Source organism: Chiloscyllium punctatum, chromosome 18 (assembly GCF_047496795.1).
Source record: "Chiloscyllium punctatum isolate Juve2018m chromosome 18, sChiPun1.3, whole genome shotgun sequence".
In the NCBI taxonomy this organism is placed as follows: domain Eukaryota; kingdom Metazoa; phylum Chordata; class Chondrichthyes; order Orectolobiformes; family Hemiscylliidae; genus Chiloscyllium; species Chiloscyllium punctatum.
In genome coordinates this window covers 30,061,243-30,073,733 of record NC_092756.1, presented here as the reverse complement: position 1 = coordinate 30,073,733, position 12,491 = coordinate 30,061,243, and the positions used below count along the sequence as shown (strand labels likewise).

General features: G+C 38.9%; 1 non-coding gene across 1 annotated transcript; it reads right to left on the bottom strand.

Annotated features, from left to right (window-relative positions):
* Positions 1-11,189: 11,189 nt before the first annotated feature.
* trnav-uac (transfer RNA valine (anticodon UAC)) lies at positions 11,190-11,262 on the bottom strand. Its single transcript has one exon. It is a non-coding gene; the product is annotated as a tRNA-Val (tRNA).
* Positions 11,263-12,491: the final 1,229 nt, after the last annotated feature.

Genomic DNA, 12,491 nt, shown 5'->3' with positions numbered 1-12,491 from the left:
GTGCAAAACTTTTTGTCAGTATTGTATTGTTCTCAAGATGAATAACCACAGCAAACATCACACTTTCACACCATCCCAAATATATGCAACAGATACCTTCTTATAATTTACACACATCTTTCCCACACCATTAATCAGACTTCATTATTTGCGACTAAGGATGCTGATAGTAACATGTTTTTAAATATAGGCGAGTTTTCTGATAGGTTCCCCCCAGTCATCATGAAAACAATGCAATTGCGTCTCAGTACATTGTAACAGATCCCCATTAAACTTTTTCATGTATTCACTAAGAGGCAATGTTTAAAAATTTCCTCTATAAATGCTGTTGACCGTTTTTTGCGATGATACCCATGTTCCTTGTCGATTTATTTTCTTTGTAATGCTGACATAAATGTCTGAATATTGATGACATGAAAAGTTGCATGGGTTATATATTTTATTTCTACAGAAGAAAAGCTGAGACACCAAGTACAGATTGCAGGACATTCTGAGAATGTTGAATGATCAATAATGACAGCATATCGAATGTATTTTCCAAAGCATCATGTCAGCATTCTAATTCTCAGTTCACTGATACGAATTATTATGTAATCAAAATCACAGCAAACTTCGTTCGAAAATATTGAATCACTTAATGTGTGAGCGTTCTAAAATAGATTACCAATTCATTGTTAGTCCAACAATCACACAGTAATTCAGTTCAGGTTTTGTAACAAATATCATGAGATTCACATTTCAATTTAAATCACATTTCAATTTATTTCGCAGTGCCAATTTTACAAAGAAAAATGGATCTTTTATTCCAAGTCAACACAACCACAAACCAAGCAATAATTGCTCATCCAACACTGACAGGATATATCTGATATCTTCTCTTTGAATGTTCACAGAAATCATTGGATTAATATTAATATTAATATTACAAATGAAGATACGTCTGATTGTTTTAGACTCCAATAATTAATGTTGAATTCTACATGTTACGGAGAGTAATATGACATTTCTAATCATTTTAAGTTTACAGTGACCAGTTTTAACACGAATTGTTAATTATATCTAATATTTAATCATTGATCAAATCCAATATAGTCGGCTTTAAGTGTGGAATTAAGTTTCAGTGACGTAAGCATATTGCATGGTACTGTTTCCTAATGGTAGCGAATGCTGATTTTTATTTTAATGCTGAAATCCTTGTTGATTTGCTGCTGTAGGGATGCCCCGATTAGCCTGCCTTGAAATTAAAACACAAAATGGTGGAGGGGAGATAAATAAGACGAACAGTCTGTTTCAGTCTTAAGTAAAAGAAAAGAATATTTTGTACAATCGTACTCCAAGTCTATAAGTATGCCATTCCAGACAGTCATATTCCAGATAATGATAAGAGAATGCCAGCATACAGAAAAATGACCAATCCTGACTTTCATTAATGAAAGAATAATTGTCCCAGTGAATGAATAAACGCCAACTGCAGAATAAAGCCCAGCTAACTTCCACAGTTGCTATCATGGAAACAGACAGGGTTTAATTGTCAGAAATATTTACTATTTTAAAGTTGCTCAGAACATTTAAAAAGTTTCTAATTACATATTCTTGAGAATCGTAAATAAGGCAGAGTGAGAGGCCCAAAGGACTGCAGCAATTAATTTTGTAATCTGAGGAAATAAAACGCACAGAGAGATCCCAAGGCCTGGAGATTATAGCACCTGTAAAACACCATGAAGCAATAGAAAGCTGCGGCTATCTATAGCGATGCCCATCTGAGATTAGGTGTTCTACAGGATCAGGTGTCTGTATAAGGAGGGAAGGACTGTAACTACATTGCATGTGGATATTGTAACACAGCAAGTTTGTAAAAGTACTGCTTTTTACTGTACACGTTACAGTGTGTCATGGACCTCCCTTCCTCGATTGGCCTCGGGAGATGATCTCTGCACTAACTCATTGCAGCATGAGTAAACATCTTCCACTTGCCTGAGTTCTGCCTATCTCCTCAGTCTTCATTCCCTGTCAGGGGAAATCACTCCTACAGCGATGGTGACATTTAAATTCAATACAAACACTTATTATCTGTGAAATTATTACTTGCAGAGCGATATCATTTTCATGTTATTATTTGAACTTTTTGTGTGTGCAAGAAAACAATGTAGGTACATCCATTTGTTATTTAGTTCAACTTATACTAAATTTAAATTTATTGAAAAGACTACACGTGGGGGGGGGGGGGGTGGATGAAGGACGATTCTTCAGCTCAAATGTCACATTAACTGGAAATTTCCGTTTTTCAAAACATGTGACCTCCAAAACGATATTTATTTTACTTTCATTTTGAGGTAGTTTTATTTTCTTCCAACATTAGTTGTCAATGAACAATAATCACAAAATTATTACTCATTTGCGACAAAATGACTTCCTGGACCAAATGTCATTAACTCGATGTTTTGTTCATAATAATACTCACTTTCCCGGCCTAATTATTTTCTTCCTAGTTCTGACATTTATCTAAACATTTATCATGATTAAAGTTACATTTATAAAATAGACATGAACTGACCAAAATAAAGTTGAACTATGTTCAATTGTTGCTGAGATTTTTTAATTATTAAAGCCACGTTTTATATTTTTATTTTCAGTTTATTAATCTTAATGAATATACAATCGACATCAGAGCAAAGTGCATTCAAAATATTAAGTCAATTTATCTATCAGGATTTTAGAAACAATGATCAATTGCAATAATTACGCAATACTTTAACCTAGACTTTATAACAACTACAATGTGCCTTTAATATCTTGATTATTTCTGAGTGTGAGTGCTACAATATTAAAATCTGTTTGATCACGCCAATACACCCACAAAAGACCAATAATTGCCATTGCAACATCATTTGTAAATATCTGATTTTTGCTCATTTGAAAGATCACAGTCTTCTCCGCCATTGAAATTCAGAGAACACCAGTTACTTTGCACTGCAATATTTCTATTCATTTCTGAACATTACTCAGTGGAATAGGAAGAGGAGATACCTCATTATTCTTAAATTTATTAATAAAAGTTTTCAAATCGATTTGTTGCCAATACCTAATAATTGTTCAATTCGGTAAGGGGTGTACATGTGGAACTATGTTTTCATATAATAACTAATGCAAGGACATTGCACTGTACAATCACTCAATCATTCTGAATATTGCTTTTCATTTTAAACTTGGAAACTCTTTTGAATTGATTTGATTGGAAATCATTTTAATGTTAACATTTATTGTGTTTTTAATCACAAGAACAATTGAATATTTTTAATGTGCAAAATCATTTAATTCCCCATTAATTTTTTGAAGCACACAAAAAAGGGTTGGCATCTATCTTATTTCATTAAACAATCACAGGAAATGGTGACTTCTTAGAAATCGTACATTTTCAGAAAGAATGAAAGTATTCTTCAGCTGAATAGGCACATTGACTGACCAATTCATCATTTTGTTCCAATTTATGTGTAGAACAAAAAGATTTTAATTTGCATTTCAGAAAATGAGAAACTTATGAACATATAGAATAATTGTATTCATTTTTATTTATAATGCACAGTAATCACACAATTCTGTCAAGTTGTCGTTCCACAAGTGATCATAAAAATCATGTTTAATTAAGACATTTGTTAACTCCCATCATTATTGTAAATTACAACTGAATTTTCAGTATCCAACCATTTAATTCCAATCCAATTGTCGCAATAAACTTCTGATTAGTTTTCAGCCCTGCCCAGCCTGGTTGGGAAAGTTATGAAGGAATATTGTGCAACTCTGGTCGTGTGTCTGTTACCAGACCAGAGGGTACAATTTCAATTCCCACCTTGCACAGAGCTGTGCCAGAGCAGCTCTGAATGTTGAAAAGAAAATATCGAAGAATCGAATGAATTGCGTTTCAATTCAACATTGGATATGTTTTCATTTGTTGTTCATTCCAATAATCACAGTACCTGCTATATATTTTCTTCAGTCCGCAAAGAACAGAATGTATCTAATTCCACTCAATCAATATTCTTTGCAAAATATTTGATAATGTTGCACTCACAAAGATGAAATATACAAAGTACAGATATTCCTTGATTTTCTTTTTTTCTGAAGAGCTGAGTTCAGACTGCACATTGAACTTGATGCTTCAAAGGTATAAACATGAGAAAAAAAATCAAGTTCTTCTTCAGTTAAATAAACAAATGCCACTTCCTACTATATATCAATTTTTAGTTATTGATCTGTTTATGAGTTGTCTGAAATTTGTTTTTAGTTTTCCATTCATCTATTTATATTAAATGTAAGATTGAAATGTTGTGAAAATATCCGGGTGCATCCATTTGAAATTGAATTTGCATATTTCTCTCTGATCCAGTTTATTGCATGATGACTTAACTGTGTTTTGTTCAGCAAACCTAGTGAATCCTAAAAATTGTCTAATCTTAAATAAGAACTTTCACACCCAGTTATCAATCAGTTCCTAATTCATATAAATATCTAAGTATATTGAAATTAATGTTCACACAAAACAGTGCACATAAAGCGACACAAAGATATTCAGCTGATTACTATTCAGTGGAATAACCTGAGTAAGTATCTTATTGTTCCTGGGAAAATGACAACAGTAAGCATTTATTTACTATTCTATGCAGTTAATGCAATTGATGTGTTATATTTCAGTTCAGTCGTTAATGTTGATTTATATTGTTTAAACCAATAATTCTACTTTATCACGGATATTGACTGTACTACAATAACGTTGGGAAGGAAATTTTTTGTCAATCTAACAATCTTTAAACTCCTTTTTTGTTGTGTGTGTATACAAGAGACAATTGAAATTATAACCATTTTTATTACAAATTGAACAAATACTGCATTTTAAATTTGTGAAGTTCCTACATTTTTACAAAAGGGTTAGTCTTCACTGTATATGTCACATTAAAAAAACTTCTATTTCAAATCATGCGTGCTACAAAATGATTATTGTTTTCATTTCATTGTAAGAAAAGAACTGCTTTGACCATGTTGATTTTTTTGGCATTTCTATTCCAACATTTTTCATCATTGTCCAAAAATGACAATATTATTAAAATCGCATATACGCCACATGTCATTGACTACATTGCTCAGTTTCAAGCTCACTTTCATGACTTACGAATTCTCTTCCTAATTCTGACACAAATCTTTAAACATTGATCATAATATTGATCATATAAATTGATGTAACATATCTCTACAAGGAATCCGGTGTATGGAAATTCACAATTCTTGTATTACGTATATTTTTTTACTTTAAAAAAGAAGAATTTCGCTCAATTATCACCGAATGGCTCATTTTTCTTCAATCCATAAAGCTAGGTACAATGTTTTATTCCTCAGTTTATTGATCTTAATAAATATCCAATCAACGTGTGCGGCACGGTGGCACGTGGGCGGCACGGTGGCACAGTGGTTAGCACTGCTGCCTCACAGTGCCTGAGACCCGGGTTCAATTCCCGCCTCAGGTGACTGACTGTGTGGAGTTTGCATGTTCTCCCCATGTCTGCGTGGGTCCCCTCTGGGTGCTCTGGTTTCCTCCCACAGTCACAAAGATGTGCAGGCCAGGTGAATGCTACATATAACCATAGTGTTAGGTAAGGGGTAAATGTAGATGTAGAGGTATGGGTGGGTTACGCTTCGGTGGGGCGGTGTGGACTTGTTGGGCCAAAGGGCCTGTTTCCACGCTGTAAGTAATCTAATCTAATTGTACTCCCGCACAACCGCATGGTCTGGCGTATCCCCCTCACAACAAGTGCTTTTGAAATATTGAATCATTTTAATTCTTCAAAAGCGCATTCATTATCAAGTCATTGCCATTATAATAATGGCACAATTATTTATAAAAAAAAGTCTTCTGAACAAGTATAGTGAGATTCACATTTTCATTTAATCCATTATTTCTGAGTACTAATAGTACAGTATGAAAATGCTTGATAATTTTTCATTATTCTTGAATACATTGACAGACTTTGATAATACAATTGTTGCTGATTTAGAATAAAAATAATAATTATTCAATCCAGTAGATTGCGCAAATGTGGATTTACGGAACAGTATATTAACCACTGTAAAGATATTGCAGTGCACAATCTCTCAATCATTGTAAATATCAATTTTTATTTTACCTGTTGAAACATAGTTGAATTCAATTAATTATATTTGACTTCAATGCTCACATTTATTGTGTTTGTAATCATAATTCGACTTACGGATGTTTCATGCAACAAAATCAAATGTAGAATTAGCATCTCTATTCTTTCATTCAACAATGGCAATAAATTTTGATTTTTTAAATTTTGAACATTTTGGAAAGAAGGGATGTTGTCTTCAGTTGAATGCTTGCATTGACTCACTAATTCACAGTGTCCGCTACTTATTCTCTTTGGGTTCCAATGAAAAGAAATTAACTAGTTCTTCTGGTTGTAAATTCCTGGAAAATATTTGAGAATGTTGTGGTTTTAAAAGTGACAAGGCGAAGTGATCGTAAGTCATCATTTATTTTGTTAGAAAGAGCATGATTCAAACATTTCGAACACACACACACACACACACTGTTATTCTGCTGTGTAACAAGGGGAAAAACAAGTCGCTTTCTTCAGCATTATGTAAATATATGCCACTTCTAATTATTCATTAGTCAGCTAATTACTTACATTTGTCATTAAAAATTGCAATTCGTCTAAATTGTTATGACCTTTGATTAAATTAAATTTTTAATTATTGTTAATAATTAATGAATTTCAGGGACTTTTTTCGTTTTCAATACACCGATTCGTATTGAACGTAAGATTGACATGCTTTGACAATGTCGGAGAGTGTCCATTTTTTTTAAATTAGATTACTTACAGTGTGGAAACAGGCCCTTCGGCCCAACAAGTCCACACCGACCCGCCGAAGCGCAACCCACCCATACATCTACCCCTTACCTAACACTACGGGCAATTTAGCATGGCCAATTCACCTGACCTGCACATTTCTTTTGGACTGTGGGAGGAAACCCACGCAGACACGGGGAGATTGTGCAAACTCCACACAGTCAGTCGCCTGAGGCGGGAATTGAACCCGGGTCTCTGGCGCTGTGAGGCAGCAGGGCAAACCACTGTGCCACTGTGCCCACTTGTTTTTCTCGTATACTTCACTGATTTTACTTATTGCATAAGATTACATGGTACCTCAGTGGTTAGCAATGCTGCCTCACAGCGCCAGGGACATTGGTTTGATTCTGTCCTCGGGTGACTGTGGGGAATTTGCACGTTCTCCCCATGTCTATGTGACTTTGCTGTGGTGTCCTCCCACAATCCCACATGTGCAGGTTAGGTGAGCTGGCCATGCTAAATCGCACATTGTGTTCAGGGATACGTGCATCAGTCAGCAATAAATTTTAAGAAATATGATCGGGAAATGTGTTTGGGTGGCTTACTATTCGGAGGGTCATTTTTTTCAAACAATTGGCCTGTTATTACACTGAGGGAAACAGGGTTGCTTTCGTGGCGTCGCGAGAGTTAGGGTGGGCCCCGAGATCTAAGCCATGTTGGAACTGAAACCGAGGAATCGACAGAAAGGCTACAGAATGACATCGCATCCATTTGGTTTTCTTTAAATCACTGACGAGCAGGAAAATGTAATCGGGGAGGGCGAGTGGGGAAGTGAAGCAGTTGCAGCTCTGGTGAAAGCCCAAAGGTCCCTCTGAGAGTGTAATTTCTTTCATTGCTGTTGCTGATTGAATGAGCCACTAACGTGCGAACTGCTCCAAAACATGATTCAGGACATCTGGTGCCAATTCTCGCACGTTGAACAACGACAGACACCTTCCAAATGAGGTCTTTCAGAGACGACTTTGCGATACATTTGACAGACAGACTAGTTGAAGAATCCGTGGTGCACTGTGACACCAGCACATCAGCTTCTTCCCTGTCTTTGAACCGGGCCACTTGCGCAAGGAATGCGAATGCGGTAATGCTTTTCGTGGAAGGATCAGAAGGGAGTAACTACACTCTCAAACAGAATGGCAGATGATCAGAACCAGGTTGGAGAAAAACTTTGCAATGCTTTGCACTGTAGGTAAATTTAATTGCATTTCATTTCACTACGAGAGAAGATTTGTTCAAGCAAACTCGAAGGCAGGTTTGAAGTTGGGAAATCAAGCAAGAAAGCTGCGTTCCTGTCCATGTAAAAGGCTGCAGTTGAAGAACAAAACAGTTTCTGCCCACTTTCAAACAGGGGACTTTTCGCGTATAAGGCCAACGTGATGATCACTACACTACAGAAACAAGCCGCAGTCGCCCCCGCTGCAGCTCAGTGGCGTCCAGCACTGAAAGTTGAAGCCATTCTACCTTTCACCTTTCTGTTTCCGTTAGCTCGTTGTTTAATGGGACTTGTTTAATTTTGGCTACGTGGTGAGCATGAACGAGATACACTGAAGTGTCTGTTTCCACGCGGTGTACCCCAATAACGTTGTGTTGTTTACACCTGCTTTAAAGAATTACGTTTTTGCGGAGCTAACCGTCGCAGTCTGTGGCAAAATCATTTAGTCTGTTCGACTGCTCACGGGAAAGGTAGCATTGTGAAACACTGCAGAAACGAACGACTTCCTTACTTTTGCTCCGACTGACCATACTCCGTGAAAGTTTCCCAGATTCTCAGTTGAGGATTTTTGTAGCTGGAAGTTACCTCAGAAACCCTGTTAATTCGTAATGTATTGAGCGAATCGCAAAACAGAAAGCATTTAACACGGAACACAAACAAAACTGAAAAACCAAATGCATTTTCAGACACAGCGAGCATGAATGCTAAATGTGAGACAGTCCGGGGGCATGAGCCATAAAGTAATCACATAAATAACAACAGGGCAATTCCAAACTACTCTTTCAAACAGACTGGAGCCTGAGTGCACCACCACTTCCCACACAATGCTGCAAAGAGACAAAGAAAGAACATAATAAGAATGGGCCATAAAAAGTGAATTTCACCAATCACAGTCTCGATTAGATTACCTTTCACTTCCGATGACTCCAGGACGGAAATGAAGGAAGTGGGAGAAATTTAATAACATATGACATCGAAATACATTGCAACGATTTTCTCATTGGCCAGAAAACCAAATAACGACGAGTCGAGTCACCGGGGGAGTCTGTTTTGCAACAACGATGAAATAACAGTCTCCATTCGGTTCCAGGAAAAGCTCAACTTGGCTGGAACAGAAAGCAACAGTGGAGCCGCTGGCGATTTTCCGCGCGGGAGGCGAACACGATCATGACAGCACAGACACTTTGGAAAATTCGGCACTTTCCCACACCGCAGTCAATTCCCCGGGAAGCAAAATCATTTTTCTTCTGTTTTAAACAGAAATGCAGCAGGGGAATGAAACAGCATTTAAACCGGCAGCTCCGCCGAAACGGCAGCGGTGGGATTCGAACCCACCCCTCGGGCGCGACGGGAGCCTTAATCCAGCGCCTTAGACCGCTCGGCCACATTAGCAACACGCCCGCGAGTCCATTTTCTTGCACTTCCAATTGTGTTCCTGCATAACAACAGATGTAAACTCAAGTGAAAAAGGTTCCATGATCCCTCTCCGACTCGCACAGCTGCTGGGATGTGCCCGTCTACAATATCAATTTCTCAGCAGTTAACGATAGCCCATCAATCCAGACAAAAATCACTGGTAAGCTGAGTCTATCTTCTCAGACTGGATTCAGCTACAAATTTATCTGTGAGTGCGTGAGAATATATGATCGGTTATGATTGGGTCAAATTACCATGAGCTACTTGACATTACTGAAATTTCGATTCTTACTTTGCTAAATGATTTCACCCATTGCTCGAAACAGGACAACTTACACGTTTACACGGAACATGAAACACACCGGTCTACAGGGAAAATGCACAAAGCTGAGCAGGCCGTGTCCCAAATCATACCGTGCAGCATAGTTTCAGGCACTGTGTCTGTTTTGCAGAATAAGGTTCCCAAAGAATGTTCCATCCTAAAACCGGAGGTAGTATTACAATCCGAGAACGACAGATTACATTGTGAGGAAGGTCTGACCTCGGGGCCGGTTCGAGATGCCACTTTCCTTGCCTTTTACCTTAACCGTGCAATTTGCTGCAGAGATTATCACACCTGGACATGAGCCTCATGGATACCAACTGAGTTGGAAACCTGTGTGGGAATCGATGAGAAAAAGCGACTCAATACATTTTAACAAGTTCCATGGTGCTTTTTAGAAATGCAGTTTCTGTTCACCTCAATCCAAAAGGCAGTTTCTGAACATAGTAACAGAAGACAAAAGGTAATTTCCTCACCCCACCCCCACTCCGGAAGAGGTGCTAACTGCCCTTGATTGCTGTTTGTTCATGATGTGATGAGCTCTCACGCCTGAGTCACCGTCACGTCTCTGGTTGCTGAGTGAATCACAAAGAAGGACTTTCTCCAGAGCTGCAACTGCCTCACTTCCCCACTCGCCTTCCCCGTTTACATTTTCCAGCTCGTCAGTGATTTAAAGAAAACCAAATGGATGCGATGTCATTCTGTAGCCTCTCTGTCGATTCCTCCGTTTCAGTTCCAACGTGGCTTAGATCTCGGGTCGTACCTTAATACTAGCGACGCTATGAAAGCACAGGTCCAGAGGTTCCTCTGAGAGTGTAATTTCTTTCATTGCTGTTGCTGATTGAATGAGCCACTAACGTGTGAACTGCTCCAAAACATGATTCAGGACCTCTGGTGCCAATTCTCGCACGTTGAATAACGACAGACACCTTCCAAATGAGGTCTTTCAGAGACGACTTTGGGATACATTTGACAGACAGACTAGTTGAGGAATCCGTGGTGCACTGTGACACCAGCACATCAGCTTCTTCCCTGTCTTTGAACCGGGCCGCCTGCGCAAGGAATGCGAATGCGGTAATGCTTTTCGTGGAAGGATCAGAAGGGGGTAACTACACTCTCAAACAGAATGGCGTATGATCAGAACCATGTTGGAGAAAAACTTTACAATGCTTTGCACAGTAATTAAATGGAATTGCATTGCATTGCACTACGAGAGAAGATTTATTCAAGCAAACGCGAAGGCAGGTTTGCACATGGGAAAGCAAGCAAGAAAGCTCCGTTCTTGTCGATGTCAAAGGCTGCAGTTGAAGAGCAAAGCAGTTTCTGCCCAGTTTCGAACTGGGGACCTTTCGCGTGTAAGGCGAACGTGATGACCACTACACTACAGAAACAAGCCGCGGTCGCAGGCGCTGCAGCTCAGTGGCATCCAACACTGAAAGTTGAAGCCATTGTACCTTTCACCTTTCTGTTTCCGTTAACTCGTTGTTTCATGGGACTTGTTTAAATTTGGCTATGTGGTGAGCATGGACGAGATACACCGAAGTATCTGTTTCCACGCGGTGTAACCCGGTAACGTTGTGTTGCTTACACCTGCTTTAAAGAATTACGCTTTTGCGGAGCTGACCGTCGCAGTCTGTGGCAAAATCATTTAGTCTGTTCGACCGCTCCCGGGAAAGGTAGCATTGTGAAACACTGCAGAAACGAACGACTTCCTAACTTTTGCTCCGACTGACCATACTCCGTGAAAGTTTCCCAGATTCTCAGTTGAGGATTTTTGTAGCTGGAAGTTACCTCAGAAACCCTGTTAATTCGTAATGTATTGAGCGAATCGCAAAACAGAAAGCATTTAACACGGAACACAAACAAAACTGAAAAACCAAATGCATTTTCAGACACAGCGAGCATGAATGCTAAATGTGAGACAGTCCGGGGGCATGAGCCATAAAGTAATCACATAAATAACAACAGGGCAATTCCAAACTACTCTTTCAAACAGACTGGAGCCTGAGTGCACCACCACTTCCCACACAATGCTGCAAAGAGACAAAGAAAGAACATAATAAGAATGGGCCATAAAAAGTGAATTTCACCAATCACAGTCTCGATTAGATTACCTTTCACTTCCGATGACTCCAGGACGGAAATGAAGGAAGTGGGAGAAATTTAATAACATATGACATCGAAATACATTGCAACGATTTTCTCATTGGCCAGAAAACCAAATAACGACGAGTCGAGTCACCGGGGGAGTCTGTTTTGCAACAACGATGAAATAACAGTCTCCATTCGGTTCCAGGAAAAGCTCAACTTGGCTGGAACAGAAAGCAACAGTGGAGCCGCTGGCGATTTTCCGCGCGGGAGGCGAACACGATCATGACAGCACAGACACTTTGGAAAATTCGGCACTTTCCCACACCGCAGTCAATTCCCCGGGAAGCAAAATCATTTTTCTTCTGTTTTAAACAGAAATGCAGCAGGGGAATGAAACAGCATTTAAACCGGCAGCTCCGCCGAAACGGCAGCGGTGGGATTCGAACCCACCCCTCGGGCGCGACGGGAGCCTTAATCCAGCGCCTTAGACCGCTCGGCCACATTAGCAACACGCCCGCGAGTCCATTTT